Here is an 18,391-nt window from a genome sequence, read left to right as displayed (position 1 = left end):
ACATAACGTGTTACATCAGTTTCTGGTATACAATATAATGATTCAACCATTTTAGACATTACTCAGTGCTCATCACGATAGGTATACCTTTTAAAATTTAAATTTAAAATTTAATTTTAATTAAAAATTTTTAATTTTTAAAATTAACAATTTTTTTAAATTTTTTAAATTTAAATTCAATTAGTCAACAAGCTTGAATTTATTGGCAAAGAAAATACTGCCACATGTTTTTCTTGAAGTACCAGGCTCATTTCTTTTGTTTAAAAGAAAATGTCTGCCAGAAAAAGTTTGCTGATAGCTGCTCTTAACAACAGTTTTCACGTGTCATCTGTGGATCATGAGGTGCCTTAAGAGGTCTGTGAGGTCAAAACTGTTTCCTAACTGCACTGTCACATACTGGACTTTTTCACTTTCACACAGTGCCTGGCACTGGCACTGAGGGTGGATAAAACTGTCATCATTTTGGTGTCATTTAAGGCAATGGTGACACTCTGCAATGGTCACCACATTCTCTAAAAGTCAATCACAGCAAACAGAAGCAGCCATTTCACATAAGAATGCCCAGCAAAAATTAATTTTATCAAATTTTGACTTTCAGTATCCATCTTTTTAATATTCTGAGTGCAGACACAGGCTGTGCTGCGCACTGAAATACGGTTTCTAGAGGGAAAGTCCCTCTGTGACTGAGTGAAGAGTTCAGTAGCTGTTTTTTTTCCTTGAAACAGGGAAGATTTTTTTTTTTTTTTAGATTTTATTTATTATCTGGCAGAGAGAGAGAACACAAGGAGGGCAAGTGGGAGAGGAAGAAGCAGGCCTCTTGCCTAGCAGGGAGCCAGATGTGGGACTTGATCCCAGAATCCTGGGATCACAACCCAGCCAAAGGCAGACACCTAAAGACTAAGCCACCCGGGCACCCCTTGGAACACAATTTTTGCTTTGGGAGAAAAGGACTAAGAAACAGTCTTTTTGATTTTTTTAGACTTGAGTATTTGGCAGATACTTTCTTTTAAACAAAAGAAGTGAGCCTGTTGCGCACCGGGGTGGCTCAGTGGGTTAAGCCTCTACTTTCGGCTCCGGTCATGGTCTCAGGGGCCTCGGATCGAGCCCCGCATCGGGCTCTCTGCTCAGCAGGGAATCTGCCTCCTCCTCTCTCTCTGCCTACTTGTGATCTCTGCCTGTCAAATAAATAAATAAAATCTTTTAAAAAAATGAGTCTGTTAACTTCAAGAAAAACATCTGGCAGTATATTTTGTCAATGATAAAATTCAAGCTCTCAAATGAAAGTCCATTTTGGAAAACTTGCATACCACCTTGAGAGTGATTGCTTACTAGTATAGTGCTTAATGACTTTTCTGGTGACCATAGCAGTGATATGAATGGATGAAATTTTTTTTCCTGGCTTTTGAATAATGTAATGGGTCAGTGTTAGGAAGATTTGTATAAATTCAGTGAGCCAGTACTTAAATGATCAATGAATCACGTTACAAATTCATAGATGGTAAAGGATCCTTTCAAGATGCAAGATATTCCAATGGATCTTAAAGGAACAGTATAAATTTATGGATATAATTTTTTATTTACAGGGCAACTAATTTTTAATAAACTACCACTTGTTGAGTTCTGGTATATAATCAAATGATGATATCCGCAATTTTCTGAAAAGAATATTAAAACGCTGTTCTCTTTCAACTACATGTATAGTTGATTAGATTTTCTTTGTATACATCAACCAAAACTGCATGTCACAACAGACTGAATGTAGCAGATGTGTGAATCCAGTTGTCTTCCATTAAGCCAGATATTTTAAAAAAATAGATAAAAACATAAATTGTTCTCATTAATTTTTTGAATATATAGGTTTTTTCTATAAAAATTTGATGTTAATATGCCATAGGGTTAATTTTTAAATGAATAAATTATTCAAAATATTCTGTTTTAATTTTTGGTATAGTAAATATTGATAGGATAGATATAGTACATATAAATAAAAGCTCTTAAGGGTCCTTAATGATTTTTAAGAACATAAAGAGTTCCTGAGTTAAAAAAAAATTAGAACTGCTGGTCTGTATATACTCTATGATATGGGTTAATTACTATCCCAAGTTTATGGATGATAAAACTAAGGCTAAGAGACATTCAGTAACTTGCTCAAATTCAGATAGCTTGTGGTACAGCTAAGATTCAAACTGCAGCGGATAGATTCTGGAACTTACACTTGTCACCACTAAAAATGCCTTTAAGCATTTCTGGATTTAGAAAGCTGAGAAGAATCTGGACAGTCTCTCTACCGTCCCTTCCCCACTTAGAACAGACCTCTTCTGGGATGCCTGGGGGGCTCTGTTGGTTGGTTTTGGCTCGGGTCATGATCTCGGGGCCGTGAGGTGGAGCCCCAGGAGGGCTCTGCACCCCGCAGGGGTCTGCTTGAGATTCTCCACCCCTCTCTCCCCCTACTTGCTCTCCATCTCTCAAATAAATAAATAAATAAAATCTTAAAGAAAAGGAACAGACATTTTCTATGCTCACTTTTTTTTTTTTTTTAAAGATTTTATTCATTTATTTGACAGAGAGCTCACAAGCAGGCAGAGAGGCAGGCGGAAAAAGGTGGGGAGGGAAGCAGGCTCCCTGCTGGGCAGAGAGCCCGATGCCGGGCTCGATCCCAGGACCTGAGCCGAAGGCAGAGGCTTAACCCACTGAGCCACCAGGTGCCCCATTTATGCTCACTTTTTATTCAATCCCCCTTACCTCCTTCTAAGTTCTAAAGACACGACGAGCAGTCTGTATGCAAAGCTGCACTTAGTAAATTAGGTGGAACACAGGACATAGAGCAGGTGGAGAGAGGGTGACCGCAGACCTACCTAGCAAAGCTTTTCACTTTCTGCTCATGAGGAGGAGGAGGAGAGAGGATGTAAAGCCACGCAGCGGTCTGGAGAAGGCTGGCGCAGTCGGCCGGGGCAGGTGGCGGAAGATCAGACTCAAATCTGGGTTTTGCCCTGTTCCACGGTCTTGTTTCAGGAGTATCCCAGAGAAGGCACGTCCACCTCCTGGTCCACGCACACACCGAGAATCACTTAGAACCCTCTTTCTCTTTGAACTGAGTGACAGCCTCAAGGTCTGGCCTTCTCAAGGGCAGGTCCCCTACAGTCACTCCACATAAAGGATATGGCATACACGATGAACCTTATTACTATCCTGGCATTATATCGAGCCTGTGACACCATCTGTGCAGCAGGCGTGAGTCTCCTGAACACAGAGCCCGTTGGGAGGCTGTGTTGCTTCATTCCCAGGACTAGAAGAGCAAGTTCTGGCATTTCTGCAGAATTTTCACTGGCTGCATTCATTAGGGAAGATCTGGATATTCTTCCTCCTATGCCTGTGACCTAGACCCCTCCTTTGTGACCCAGGCCCTACAGACAAAGATATAATTTAGCAGCATGGGCTCTGGAGTCAGATGATCTGGGTGTGACTCTCTAGTGGTACTGTAATACCATTAATATTATTATTATATTAATATCATGTATATTAAGAGAACTTAATATAAATGAAACACATTTAACAGTACCCAGCTTACAGTAATGCTCAGTGAATATTAGCTATTTACTATTACTATTATTGTCATTCTGTGGCAGAGTTCCTAGTTAGGAAAGTGTAACTTGTTTAAAACAAGGAATTTCAGCTCTAGCAGCAAGGCGATTAGCTATCCTGAATTATCCTCCAGTTGAAAACAACCAAAAGAAATGGAAAGAATATAAAGGATGCTTTAAAAGTCCATCTCTGAGCCAGCGAGAACAGAAGACATCCACAGAGGCTGGAAACTCTGTGAAAGTAGGAACCTTAAGGGCAAATGCACATCAAAGCAGATTTCATTGGGGATTATCTAACAAACCTTGGTGACCTTGATGTTTTGTTCTGATGGGTGCACAGGACTTAGAAGACAAGGGAAAATGACTAAGATTGGACTAAAGTGGGGATCTCATAAGAAACTCACAAATAAAGCTGGGACACCTAAGGGCTCTGGTCTTAGTTTAAGGAGGAGCTCAATCTTCCCTTGTCTGGTCTGACCTTGGTTTGAGCAGAGCAAGAAAAGTCTCCCCTGAGAATGTATAACCACAAGCCAGTCCTCTCTGGGGCTTGAGCGTGAATGGAAAGTCTGAGCGACAGAAAGAAAAGAAACGGTGAGCGAGGATGTGATTAAAGATGTGGTTACATAAAAACAAACACTGACTGTGTAACATAATAACAGCAATGATAATACCTACCTGGTAGGACAAATCAAAACAAGACGGAACCAAGATACCAGACCGCCACAGCACTTAAATTCAGGGAATTACAGTGATGAGAATGAAAACATTCTCGGATCTGGGTAGTGCTTAAGAGACGATAAAAATATGAAACTTGGAGTTTGTTAAGGATGCATGTTAAACGATGTAGGTTAACCACTAAAGGCACAGACAACAAATTCTCCTTTTCCTGAACACCTTTTGAAAATCTCAGGTATGACGATTTGGCACTGAGGTAGCATTATCTGAGGTCTTGCCTTTAGGTCATAAAGAGAAAGGAAAGTTTTTGCAACGTAAAATATTCACAAATGAACTGGCTAACCACGAAATTAGTCCCCACATAAATATCCTTCTCCTTCTTTGCTAAGTCTATGGTTGTGAACATTTGAATGCCAAGTAAACTGATTGTTGAGTAAAACTGCAGAGCTTGCAAGAGAGTCAAGATATGAGTCTGTGAACATACAACTGAAGAGTCACACTTGGAGCTGTTGAGGAAGGAGGCTCGGGCAGGTTCCAGTCAGTGGACAGCTGAGGAAGAAGGGGTCACAAAGACGGTCGCGTGATCTGATGATTTAAAAGAGAATGATTTTGACACACGAAGGTTAAAAGAGTCCTTGAGAAAATGGATGAATCTCTCTTTAATTGTACTGATTATGGAAAACACCCAAGATAGCGATTACAGTCTAGCTCTGGAGGCTCTGGGGGGGTGAAGTTCCTTCCGTCTTAGGGCTCGGACTTCTTCTAGGGGGTGATGCTCACCTGCGGAGTTGGAGAGAAATCTGTCGCGCGCCCGACTTTCCATTGAAAGGAAGGGGAAAGAGAGGAAGTCCGGAACAGCAATTTCCTTTTAAGCAAGTGTAACAGAAGATATATGTTTATATCACTTCCTCTCACAGTCCACTGGCAAGAACTAAATTGCATGGCCACAACGGCTAGTCAGGATGAGAAACATCGTCTCTGCATGGATGACAGAGGGCGTAGCACAAGAGGAGAATAGATTTGGGGGGACCACCTGTTATCCACCTAGTGTAAAACTGACTCTGTGATCGTGTTCTGAAAAAAACATGAAGTCGTGCTGCACTGTCTGTACAGTGATGTGTGATAATTAGGTCTGGTAAATTACACCCTTCCAAATCAAAACTTCATTCATTCTTTAACTTAAAAAAAAGATCACCATATCATTATTACTCATATTTAGTCAGATAAAGTGAACTTATTTAAAAAAAAAACAAATAAGCAAGGGTTTATTAGACTAGGTGCTTGCTGACTTTTGTTTTGTCTTTTTATTTTCTAGAAAAATGACTAGAAAACTCGTATTTCTCCTCTACCTCCGTAGTTGGTGTGATTCTCCATCCACGATCTCTGTGTTGGAGAATTGAAACACAATTTCTCTGTTTCTATTTTTAACCTCTATGTATTTTGGTCTAAGCAGTTGCAATTTAATTTCACTTCACAGTTCTTTTCACTCTGGTTGCACCTCAATTCTGGCACCCAGAAGTTACTGGGGCTCTGTCCCAGCTGGGGCAGCTCTCACTCCCCGGGCCTCCTTCATGAAAAGAAGGACTTCAAGCAGATAGGGGCGCCAGGCCCTGAGAAACACATCAGCACTTTTCCTTCGCTAGTGACTTTCCGGGCACGGCTAAAGATTCTGGCTCAAGAGCAAGGTCAAGCCCGCACGCATGTCAGAGAGAAAAGTCGGTTTAAAAGATTGGCTCCAAGTGAGGAAGAAGAAAGTTAACGACTAAGTGGAAATCTGGGGGTTGTTTATGATTTTTCAGTTTCAGTGAATTTTTTCAGGTGTGTCTGTACAAGGAAGAGTGACTTCGGTTTGCCCTGGGGAACTTCTCTTTCAGCGCTGGGGCCAGGGGTCAAGATCTCTGTACACGTGAACTGCAGGCCGCAGGACCCACCTCTGTGCCCCCGGCTGTGCCCCCCGCTGCTGCGGGGCGTGGAAGGAGCGAGAGCCCCGGCTCCGAAAGGGGCTCAGAGTGTCCTGGTGAAGAAGAATGGCAGGACAGGCGGGAGGCCGAGCTCTGCTGGTGAACGGCCGCGGCGGGCGGGAAGCCCGGCCCCGGAGAGGCCGCGCTAATCCGGAGGAAGCGGGGCGGGTGCAGGGAGGACAGTGCGGTCCGCTACTCGCCGAAGGGCAGCGAGGAGCAGGGCGGCCGGGGGGCGCGCGGGCAGGAGGACAGGCGGCGGGGCCGAGGCCGGAGCGGGCAGGCGCCTCGTGGCTACTCTCTTTGCTCAGCTACTCACCGAGGAGGAGCCTCTCCTGGGCTCGGCGGAACGGTGCTCCTCTTCCTGTAGCCTCGTGGGTGAGAACACGGGCCCTGCAGCCGGCAGACCGTTTGAATTCTGCCTCAGGACGCGGGAGGGTGTGAGCTGGGGGAGCTACTCGACCTCCCCGAGGCCCGTCTCCACCTCGCCCTGCAGGGTTTGGAGAGCTGCCCTGAGCTCCCACATGTAAAGCATCCCACGGAGTTTCCAGCGGCTCCGTGTGACCAGCAGTCATCCTGATGGTCAGCCCTGGGGGGTTGGGGGAGCAGCAGGCAAAAAAGGATGAGCGGCTGCTTCCCAGTGTCCGGAATTCACAGGCCATTTGCATCACTTCCCTTCACCTCCCGGTCTGCCGGGAATGCATGAGATCAGGAACATGAAGTGATCCACAGAGGCCTGGCGTGTCCTAGTGCTTTTAAGGATGGTCGCTCCCTCCCTCACACTTACCCCCCCTTTTTTCTTTGTTCCTCAGCATACATCTTCTACTGCGCTGGTCTTGTGTCTGTGCTTGCACTAGGACAGCGGACACAGAGGAGGGGGCACCTGTGCCGGCTTGCCCGGGCAGTCCTGGTGGGGGCTGTTGAACTAACATTATCTTGAGTAGCTTTGAATATTCTTCCCTTTCACTGACAAAGCATCCCAGTTCGGCAGTGAATCACTCTGGTGCTACCTCGGGCCTTCTGGCCTCCTGTCCTGCCCGCTCGCCATACTCCCAGGCTGCTGTTTCTGAAGAGGAAATCACCTGGGGGCTTTGGGCCGGGGCACATCCCTCCCGAGCGGGTGCAGACCGGGCAGGGCTCTCCCCAGGCAACCCCCTTGTGCGTAACTCCTTCACCGTCTGGGGGTCCCCAAGATTGCCTGGCCCGGCTCTCTGGGTTCTACCACATCCTATTCTTTGCCTGCAGCTCTTGGTGAGATAAGACCCAGACAGACAATAAGAGTTTCCCACCCTCCCCTTTCCTGTTGGTTTCCAGCCAACGCAGACTTTCTGGTCATCGGACAGTTTATGATATGTTTGGGAAAAGGAAGAAGGGGGAGCAAAATTACATACAGGAGAAAACCTCAGCTCCGCACTGGGACATTAGAAATGCCCCTGACCTCCGCAGGAATATGAAAGTCGGCCTTTCTGGGCCCTCCTTACTCATCCCTTCCAGCGAACTTCTGAAATCCACTTCGCTCTCGCCTTCCGTCTTGACTTTTTTTATTCGTGGGACTTTATGCAATAGTCCCCCATTATTTTCTTCAGCAACTTATTTTTGGAACTTATTGGGTAAATATTCTTTTCTAGAACGGGGGTAAGCAAAGACATGGACTGAAAAGGGACGAATTCTTGGCAGTTTTTTGGGTTTGTTTTTGTTTTCCTGAAAAGACGCCTTCCCTAAGACATTCTGGTCTAATCAAATAAAACTCCAGATAGAGACAGAATAACTACAAATGCTTCCTGAAGGCTGTGTGCTGGGGGTCTGGGAACATTATCTCACTGGCATCTCACAGCGACCCCGTTATTAGACTTTTTCTCACCTTCATTATACAGCCATTATATTCTTTCTCATATTTATTACTGAGAAAACCAAGGTTGAATGAAGTTAAGTTGTCCAATTACTTCAGTTATTCTTCCATTATTACTGAAAAGGGTGGGGCAAGCTGGACTTCAGCCTCAGGCAGCCGGTCCCTAAAGCACCTGGTCGCAGTCCCTGAGGTCGACGGTCTCCCCAGACTGCAGGAACCAGACACTCCATCCCGGACTGGTAGCTAGGATCCAGCCTAGAGACAGCCTGCCCGGCATGGGGCTGAGTCTGGGGCGGAGGGAGCCCTACACTTCTGGGAAAAGGCTCGACACTCTGACCCCTCTACTTTGCCTCTCTGTGGGGTTGCTTTGCCTTGCTTTCTCTAACAGCTTTTTACACCAGTCCTAGCGATCATATCCTCATCTTTCCTTTTACAGTTATTGAAAAGGCATCATTTGGGGACACGTTGGAAGGGTCACCTCCCCGCCCCCTTCCCCACTTCAGTTGGCACTGATTTCTCCATGTCCCATTTTCTTACCAGAGAGAGTGCCACGAGGGGGGAGGGGCGTGCTGAGGTGAGGGTGCCCAGCGGGCCGGCGGAGGAGGCGGCACCTGGGTACACTCAGGGAAGGAATTTTCCAGGCATTTAAGCTAAACCTCTCAATTTTGCTAACTTTGGATCAGTTCTTCCTGTGAGGTCAGCGTGGGGGAAACGTTCTTGATCACTCTTCACCTTTGGCTTTCTGGGATCGAGATCTTTACTGTCTGATTGTATCCTGTGTGGTTATTATTATCTTTTTTTTCTTTCACTGACACAACTAACTTTCCCTGATTAAGGCTGGGACTTTTTCTCTTTGGTCATTTCAGACCCTTTCAGTGGAGTTTTTGTGCCTGGTCTTCTGCCTCTGATGTTTCCTTTACTCAGTCGGGCTTTATTTCATGTCTCACTGGCTTCTCCCCTGCCCTCACTTTCAGAAGTCAGAGAGTATCCAGCATAGGCAACTGGGCTCTCATTCTGGAACACAGCCTTAACGATGAAAGAAGCAAAACTAGTGTCAAAGCTGAAGACCGACTGGAGGAAGAACATATACCTCATAGATGGGTCCATTTAGTAGGAGTAATCCAGAACCATAACGCTATGATATTCCTAGCTTTGGAGATAACGTTACTTAACACTTACCACACATGTGCTATACATTATGTCCTGCCAATTGCCTATCCTGCTGCACCTGACTCTCACTCAAACCCTGAGCAGGAAACATTCCTTTTTCAAGAGGACAAAATCAAGGCCTAGAGATTTTAAGGCTCACAAAACTAGCAAATGGTGGTTGTGGGGTTAGGATTCATCCCTCTTAACCTCTACACTGCCTGTGAAGGAAGAGATCCTATGGAGTGAGTCAGCCACCAAAGATCTTAACCCTGTTACATACCCTCTCTGGGCTTTAGTTTCCTTATCTGTAAAATGGGAAGAATAAAATGACTCTTGGAGTCATCTTAAGCACCCCGTGATGCTTCAATGAAGAGCTGTCCAAAACAGATCCCTTGATCTGCAAACTGCCTCCTCCACGTTCCTCGCTACCATCTTCCTCTTACTGAGTCAATGGCACCAGTACACCGTGGCTCCGTTAAGTCATCCAGAAATCATCTTTGATTCCTTGATTTCCTTCACTTGTATTTAAACCAGTAGGTCTTGCCTGACCTGCAAAACACACCCTAAATCTCTGATCATTTGTCAAAATCTCTTCTGTCTCAACCCATTTTGCCAGGATTACTGTGTCTTACTGCTTATATAAATTGTTAGGATTAATTCATCTCCCACACAAGTAGAAAAAGAAAACAAATAGAACTTTCTCCTTTTTTTTTCTTAAGTAGTAATGAAAAGATCAATGAAAAAAACTTTTTTCGCTAACCTTGCAATAACAGAATCCCACATTTTATACACATTAGGAAGGAGCTTTGGTTAATATAGTGTGAAGGTTAGAGGTGGGGCAGCTAGGAAATATCAAAGGTATTTTTTTTTTTTTTTTATGTTAGGGGAATTTTGCTCCCCATTTCTGGGTAATGCACAGAAGAGGAGATCGTTAGTAAATGGAAAGAGAGAGATTCAGAGTGTCAAGGAAGGGGGGGCTGCTGTGCGTAAGGAGCTTTAGAGTATTTTCATCAATGAGCATTGAGTTGGCTCTTCCCTGGAAACTGAGATGAAGCATGTAGGGCCCGTGAGATAAATATATTGGTTTCTTGGGTGCTGTCAGTAGACATCTGTAGTAGCAATGGAGGGGATCTCAGCCACAGCCAACCGAAACAGGGATCTAGAGAGATCAACATGGAATGTCAAGGTGATTAGACCATGCAAGGAGGCTGAAGACTCAGGAAGAACAGAGGTTCAAGGGGAGAACTGTTGACCAAGATGAAAAGCATCAATCTGGACTGATTTGTGGCTCATCTGAGCTCTCCCCGGAATGCCCAGAAATTCCTGGGACCACACTGTGGAATGCGACAGGCTCAGACTACCACAGGGGTTAGGATCTCTCTAGCCCAATAGTGTCCACTGGAAATATCACAATGTAATCTAAAAATGTTTAGTAGCCACATTAAAAAAAAAAAAGCGAATAGAAACAGGCGAAAGTAATTATAATAATGTTGTATTTAGCCTAATAGATCCAAGATACTATCATTTCAGTATGTGGCACTAGTCCAGTGGTACGCTGGTAAAGTAGTTCTCTCTGAAAAAAAGTCCCAACTTGTAGTGTTTACCGATTTTCCTGATATAAACAGTTACTATGCTCGATCTCAAGTGATGATAATGACACTAATAATGACAGCTAACAATTATTGAATGCTACTTTGTATCAAACAGCTTCTCTCAGCACTGTGCCTTATTTGTCCTTTTTGTTAGCATTTTGTTATAACATTTCTATAAGAAAAAAAAGCCACTGCATTTCGAGTTTTTCTCTTAATTCTGTTATAATTTTATTTTAGTCGTTTGTAAATCTTTTTATACTGGAGTGTTTTCCCTTTTTTTAAATGACAGCTGCAGTATCCTAATTAACGAGGTTATTATCTATCTATGCATCTATCATCTTTCTATCTGTCATCTGTCTATCATTTACTGGTTGATCATAGATAATAACTAAATGAAGGCCGCGACATGAAATAATTTATCAATAGGAGGTAGTACATCTTTTATTTGCATACAGGTCTTTTGACTCTGCCCAGGATGTCAAGAATAAAAGCAAAGTGTGTCAGGGAATGGCAGGGAATCACGGAACTAGAAGTATAGAAGGACAGAACCGCAGAAGCTCCAAAGAACTAGAATAAAACTATAGCTCTTGAGCTCATTGAATTCAGTCCCTGTCCTGAGCACAACCACGGACAGGTGCTGGGGGAGAGCAAGGACATGTGACAATGGCTTGTCCTCTCTTCCCCGTGAGGTGACAGGCACATTTATGCGACACTCTGACACAGGGTAGACTGCAATTGGTGCTAAAAAAAAGAGAAAAAGAAAAAATAACCTAATCCAGCTTTCCCAGACTGAGCCTAGAAAGCATCAAGCAACCCCACAGAAAGTAGGAAGGAGAGGCCTGGAGGCGGTCCCTAAACCGATTTGCATAAAGTTGCAGGGGTTTTTGTTGTTGTTTTCTCTGTGTGTGTGTGTGTGTGTGTGATTTTTGCACAAAGGACATACCCCTAAGACCTATTAGTACAGCGTAGGAAGGTGGAAATGAGTGAATAAACTATATGGTGGTATTGAGAGTAGGAAGCGAAGGGAAAACCACCTTCAAGAAGAGAGACTGCTGACCAGACCTCAGCTTTAAGAGGTGGTTAAGGAACATGTGTGTCCATGGAAGAATAAACATGAAAATGCCCGCACAGATTAAAAAAAAAAAAAAAATCATGGGGCGCCTGGGTGGCTCAGTGGGTTAAAGCCTCTGCCTTCGGCTCAGGTCATGATCCCGGGGTCCTGGGATCGAGCCCCACATCGGGCTCTCTGCTCAGCAGGGAGCCTGCTTCCTCCTCTCCTTCTGCCTGCTTCTCTGCCTATGTGATCTCTGTCTGTCAAATAAATAAATAAAATCTTAAAAAAAAAAATCACACTACAGCATCTGTTGAAGGCCTACTCTGTCCAGAAAATCGCTCTGTGTGTTTTATAGATTCTTGTACTCTCGATCCAAACTAGAAGCACATCCAGAAGAGAGTTCCCTAGAAGCACCCTGAGGATGGCAGGGGAACGCCGTCGTTATCACAGAGTGCATGTACCTGGAGGTGGAAACGAGAGAGAGTTCGACACCCAGTGCTCCCCTGGTACGGCTTTTATGGCCTCCAGCTTCCTCAGGCTGTCCGGGCGGCCAGAATAACATGCCGTAGACCCGAGGCTTAACAACGGAAACTTATTTTTTCACAGTTAGGAGGCCAAAAGGCCATGATCAAGGAATCAACAGAGTCAGGTTCTGGTGAGAGCTCTCTTCCTGTCTTGTGGCCGCCTTCTCACTGTACTTGGCAGGTGGAGAGAGAGAGAGAGAGAGAGAGCGAGCGAGTCAGCGAGCTCTCTAGTGACATTTCTTATCAAGACACTTGTCCCATCAGACAAGGCTGCGCCCTCATGATCTAATTATCCTCCTTCACCAGTTACCATCCTTGGGGGACTAGGACTTCAACCGCCGATTGTGGGGGACACAAGCTTTCAGTCTATACCACTAGCTGCGGAAGGTTTGGAAGAGTTAAGTGAACAGACAGACCTGAATGGTCTCGGTTTAGATCCCAACACTGTAGTGGTTGAGTTACTCGGCGATTCTGCTTCCTCATCTCATGAAGACATGATTAGTAATAACCGCGCTCAGTTGTTCCCAGAAGGATTGAATGAAGCTCAGAGGGTTTGTTCCTGGCACACAGAAGGCGGACAAGAAACAGAAGCATGTATTCTGTTTACTGACACTTTGGGGGGAAAGATCAGATCCAGCTGGTAATTGTTACCGAATTAGTGGGTGTATGAATTTGGCGATGTTAACATCTGCTGAGATACACTAATTGCTTACTAAGTGCCTGGGCTGGACACAGAGCTTTTATTTTCACTTAAAAAATTAATAGCTTCAGGGCACCTGGGTGGCAAGTTGGTTAAACATCCGACCCTTGGTTTTGGTTCAGGTTGTGAGATCGAGCCCTGCTCAGTGCGGAGTCGGCTCGGGTTTCTCTCTTCCTCTCCCTTTGTCCCTCCCCTCTGTGCTTTCTCTCTCTCAAATAAATAAATCTTAAAAAACATTAGTAGTATCACATAGAGTTTAAGAACAGACCTCAGAGTACAAGGATCTGGATTCAAATCCCATATCATAAGGTTACCATGTGACCTTGGCCATGTTAGTTCATCTCACTAAGCCTCAGTTTCTCTCAATTCTAAAATGGGTACCAAAATAGTACCCTCCTTATAGGTTTGTTGCTGGGCGGTGGAGAGGGTTTCAGACGGGACACTAAGCAAATGCAGCATTCAGAGAGTGAGTACAGCAGTGCTTCAGCCATGGTCAACTATGGAAACGGATCTATACCAGGGTTTGTCAACCTCACTGCCACCGACATTTTAAACCATTAATTCTTTGTCATAGTGGGGGCTGTTCTGAGCCTTGTGGGATGTTTAGCAGCACCCTTGTGTTCTACCCAACAGGTACCTGTAACATTCACCCCAAATCCAGACAATCCAAAGTATCTCCAGACATGGCTGGAGGACCAGCTCCTGGGGAGACAAATCACCCCCTGTTGGGAATCACTGGTTTACATGAATTCCAATTTATACCCAATTAAACACACTTTGGAAAGAGGAAGGCATTTCTTATGTTCTTATGTACCCTGGATTTGCTTTTGGAATGATTACTTTCAAAAGAAAAATTATATTTTGGGTGTGAATAAAGATTCTGTATGTGGTGGTAGTTTCATGAGTATCTACAGTCAAAACTCATCTAATTTTTCACTTTAAAGAGATACAGGGTTTTTTTGGCCTAAAATTATATTCCAATAAAGTTGATTCTTTAAAAAAAGAAAGTGGCCTACATTTTCTATGTTAAAAAATCAACTTACAATTTTTTATATATTCTGGCAGTGCCATGTGTTGTACCTACACAACTTGCAAATTAATATTGCGTCTAGATATCTTCTTCTCATGGTGGTGTAATACTTCCTGGGCAAATTTCCACAGAGAGAAAAATTTCTGTGGCTGTTTATGCCACTAAGTTTTAGAATCTGTCATCATGCCCTAAAAGAACTGCCGATGATCAACTTAAGATAAAGAAAAGTAGCAAATATGAAGAATGAAGGGGAAAATCAGCATCAGAAGAAAAGGGGGTTGACAAGATGAGGGGCTGATGAGTCTAAAACCCCAGTGAAATATCACTAGAAGAGTTCACATTTGCATTTGAAATAGTGGTGCACGTCCGGTTTCAATGAAAATTACACATTTCAGGTTTGCTAATCTTTCACATCTAAGACCAAAGTCCAGCTATCAGGAAACTTCTGTATTTAATAGTGCCATTTTCAGTTTTGTTTAGACTCTTATTCTTTCTGGTCCTGAAAATAGCCACCTCAGATCTACTGCAAGCAAATCCAATTTAATTTAGTAAATCTTAGAGAAAGAGGACTTTGGCCCTGGCAGTGAGCGCTATACAAGACTCTTAACCTACGGATTGTGCAACATCATGGAGAAGCTTAAAATAGATTTAAATTGTTATGACGGAAGAGAGACCATGATAGTGCTTTTGACACAGGGGTGGAAATAACTGCATCCTTCTGGGAGGTCCAGGGGAGGCTCCTTATCATTGAAATGTAATATTGAAAGAAACCTTAAGTGGTCATCGGGGGAGACTCATAAATCTGGCTGTTGTTGAAAGTTTTAGAAATACAGATTCGCAAGGTTCTACTCCAAACTTCTCAAATCAGAATTTCTAGAATGAAGGCTCAGGAATCTGAATCTTTCAAAAGCTACCGTGACTCTGATGATCAACCAGACTGTGGGAACTTCTGTTCATACAACCCTTCCCACTCAATGGATTCCTGGAACAAGAATCCTTCAGGGTTTTTCTTTAGGGTTGTTTTTTTGTTTGTTTGTTTTTTGTTTTTCTGGAACATTGCAAGCTAAATGCCTCCCAAGACAGCCAGCCCTTCATGGAAAATGTGTATGTAGTGTGTAGGCTTTGATTGTCAGAGGTGGAGGGGAAGGATATTTGAGGCACAGTGACGATCAGAAATCACCAGGAAACAGAGGGAGATAAGTCTGGAGTGGACACGTGAAACCTGCGGTCCCATTACGGAGTGACTTGATTATTAAGCTAATGAGTTTCAGCTGCGTCCTCTTTGCGAGGTAGACCCTTGATAGGATTTGGCCGTCACTAGGTTTAAAAGAGTCTGCCAAAGCCAAATGGATCGGGGAGCACAGAGACTGGAGACAGGGAGGACAGCTGGGAGTTCAAGTTCAGCACTCAGGAGTTCAAGTGCGGAGTCCTAAGGACTCGCCTCAGAAGCAGCAGGAAAGGCAAAGAGCGGGAAAGGATGAGCCGTGTTATAGGGATAGTCCTACACAACTTGACCGAGTGGGGGAAAAGTCCAAAGAAAAGGAAAAGTCAAAGCTGATTCTGGGGTTTTGAGATTCTTGAGTGCTAAAACATTAACAAGAATGAGGACATGAGGATTGAGAGCAGGTTGGGAAGTCAGATGGCAAACCAGGTTTTTGACATTTGAAATGCGTTGTTTCCGTCACCAACTATTTTGTCACCTGTCCCAAGACAGAGCTTAGTTATGACTCCCCTGGTATGCACAGAGGTTGGCATAGAATAGGCCCTCAAAATATTTGGTGAGTTAACAGCCACTGTAAATATCTTCTCCTCTCTTCTTCTGTTTAGGATTTTACTAATTCTCACTTAAAGAATTGCAAGCCCTCAGGACCGCCCCAGCTCCTGCTGTTGTCTTTGTGTGAATTACAGCAAGCTGCTCTCTCCGAATTTATAAATTTAAAAAGGGGGCTTTTATACAGATGTAGTGAAAAGAAGGGCTACATGCACCCCAATGTTCATAGCAGCAATGGCCACAAAAGCCAAACTGTGGAAGGAGCTGAGATGCCTTTGAACACATGAATGGAATAAAGCAGATGTGGTCCATATGTGTGATGGATTATTACTCGGCCATCAGAAAGGATGAATACCCAAGTTTTGCACCAACATGGACGGAACTGGAGGAGATTATGCTGAGTGAAGTAAGTCAAGCAGAGAGAGTCAATGACTGTATGGTCTCACTCGTCTGTGGAGCATAAGGAATAGCACAGAGGAGATTAGGAGAAGGAAGGGAAAAATGAAGGGGGAATCAGAGGGAGAAACCAGGAGAGACTGTGGACTCTGTGGACTCTGGGAAACCAACTGAAGGTTTCATCGGCAGCAGGAGGTTGGGGGGGATGGTTCAGCCCACTGATGGGGATTGAGGAGGCACGTATTGCATGGAGCACTGGGTGTTATATGTAAACAATGAATCATGGAACACGCATCAAATGATGACTAACATAATAAATGGTGACTAACATAATAAAAAATGGGGGGCTTTTAGCTGGGTGGATGCTGCTTTTTGTCCACCTGGGGCTTGGGAAGCCAAGCTCACCTTTGTGGGAAGATAAGGGCTGCCTCTTCCTATAGGGCAAAGCCTCCCACTCAAGAATGGAAGACAGGGACTGCTCAGGGCAGAGGTGGCTTCGGACCTCACTCTTCTCATCAGCTAGGTGTCCTGGACAAGTCCCCCAGCTGGTCCCCGATCCCTCCCCTCCATTTCTATGTCACAAGAACATATTTTTCTAAAATGTCACCATAACACATTCTACTTCAAAGCTTTCCTTTTTTTCCCCAGGGCCTTCAGGATAAAGTTCAAAGTTCTTAACTTAGAGCTAAAGTTCATCTGCGACAACTTCTCAGCCTCCGCCGCCGCTCTCCTGCACAGTCCTGTCTCCAGTCACAGTCCCCAGACCAGCAACGCACGAGCAGCTTCGCCAGGTGTCCTGAGCTTCCCTCACGCCCCACGCAGCTGTCACTGCTCCTCCTTCCCCACCCGGACTGTCCTGCCTTCCTGTCCGTGATGTCCTTGAGGACTAAGAACGTGTTTTGTTCATGTCGCTTCCCTAGTGCCGGTATCTTGGCAACTGGCTAACGCTGCTTGAATGGACAACTAACTTAGAAACCAGTGAAGAGCCAGATTTTACACCCCATCCCACCCCCAAAACCAAACCAAAAAACCAAAGAGAACAACACAAAACGAAGTCAGGACACTCTTCTGCTCCTTTTCTGTTACGCTTAAAATGATCATGTAGGTGTTTCCTAAGTATCCCCCACACACCAAAAAACAATTTTTTTTTAAGTTTTTGCTGCTTCTTAAGCACGAGGTAGTCTATTAGTTGTCAAAGGTTTTTATGTTCTGTAATCTCGAAATGGCTGTTCATTTAGCGATCAAAGATCTATGGGAAGATAATTGCTTGGAATGAAGTCCGAGGCTTCCTTCGAAGGCTGGTGTGCTCTGGTGGGTCTGTGTGTGTGGCTTCGGCGAGAAGCCTTACAAAAGGGCTCAGAGATTCAGGGAACGCACTTGACCTGGTTGAAAACTCTCCTTGGAAGCCGGAGCGCTCTCCTCACCTGCCTGAGCGAGAGCGCGTTCAGCGCCGTCTCAGACGGTGCTTCCGCCTGTTCCAAATGCCGGGCCAGCCCGACTTCGAGATGCTCACGTGGTCTGTCCGAAGGCCTGGCCTGGAACCTCCAGGCCAATCTATATTTATTTTTTCTGGGCGTATTCCTCTGCTTCCCACCAGGAAAGTGAACAAGTGGTGAGAATGTGTTCGATTAAGAAAATGTTTCGATGTGTGCCAAGGTGTGAAGTTCAACCGAAACTTCCCAAGTAGGCAACATAGGGTGTTGGAGACCCCGACAGGTCGGTGACAGGTGCGACGCGGTCACGCGCGTTCACACACTGCCACATGGCCGACCACGAGCTCGTTTGGGACAACGCAAAAGTGGAGGCTTACTCTGTTCCGAGGTTCTCTTGGTCTCTAACAAAAACCAGTAATTGTAGTTTTTTCCCTAGAAACCACGATGTTAATAATGAGAAGAGATGCGGGTCGGGGCATAAGTACATACACTAAACGATTATTTTTTTCCATGCTTTCGGCAGTCATTGAGAAGTATTTTCTACGATTTCAGCAAATAACAGTTTTCATGGCTCTTCTCCAGCTAGTCTTTATAGTTGCTGACAGCATCTTAGTTTTTAACCCTTTTTAAAAAAAGATTTTATTTACTTATTTGACAGGCAGAGATCACAAGTAAGCAG

General features: G+C 44.5%; 1 long non-coding RNA gene across 1 annotated transcript in view; it reads right to left on the bottom strand.

Moving 5' to 3' along the window:
- The window catches only part of LOC309849853, a 524,627-nt gene that overhangs the window by 69,235 nt on the left and 437,001 nt on the right, over positions 1-18,391 (bottom strand). The gene's annotated exons all lie outside the window — the stretch shown is intronic.

The sequence above is a fragment of the Mustela nivalis genome, assembly GCF_964662115.1.
Source record: "Mustela nivalis genome assembly, chromosome: 16".
In the NCBI taxonomy this organism is placed as follows: domain Eukaryota; kingdom Metazoa; phylum Chordata; class Mammalia; order Carnivora; family Mustelidae; genus Mustela; species Mustela nivalis.
The sequence above is the reverse complement of the archived record's forward strand: the minus strand, read 5'-3'. Positions and strand labels throughout refer to the sequence as shown.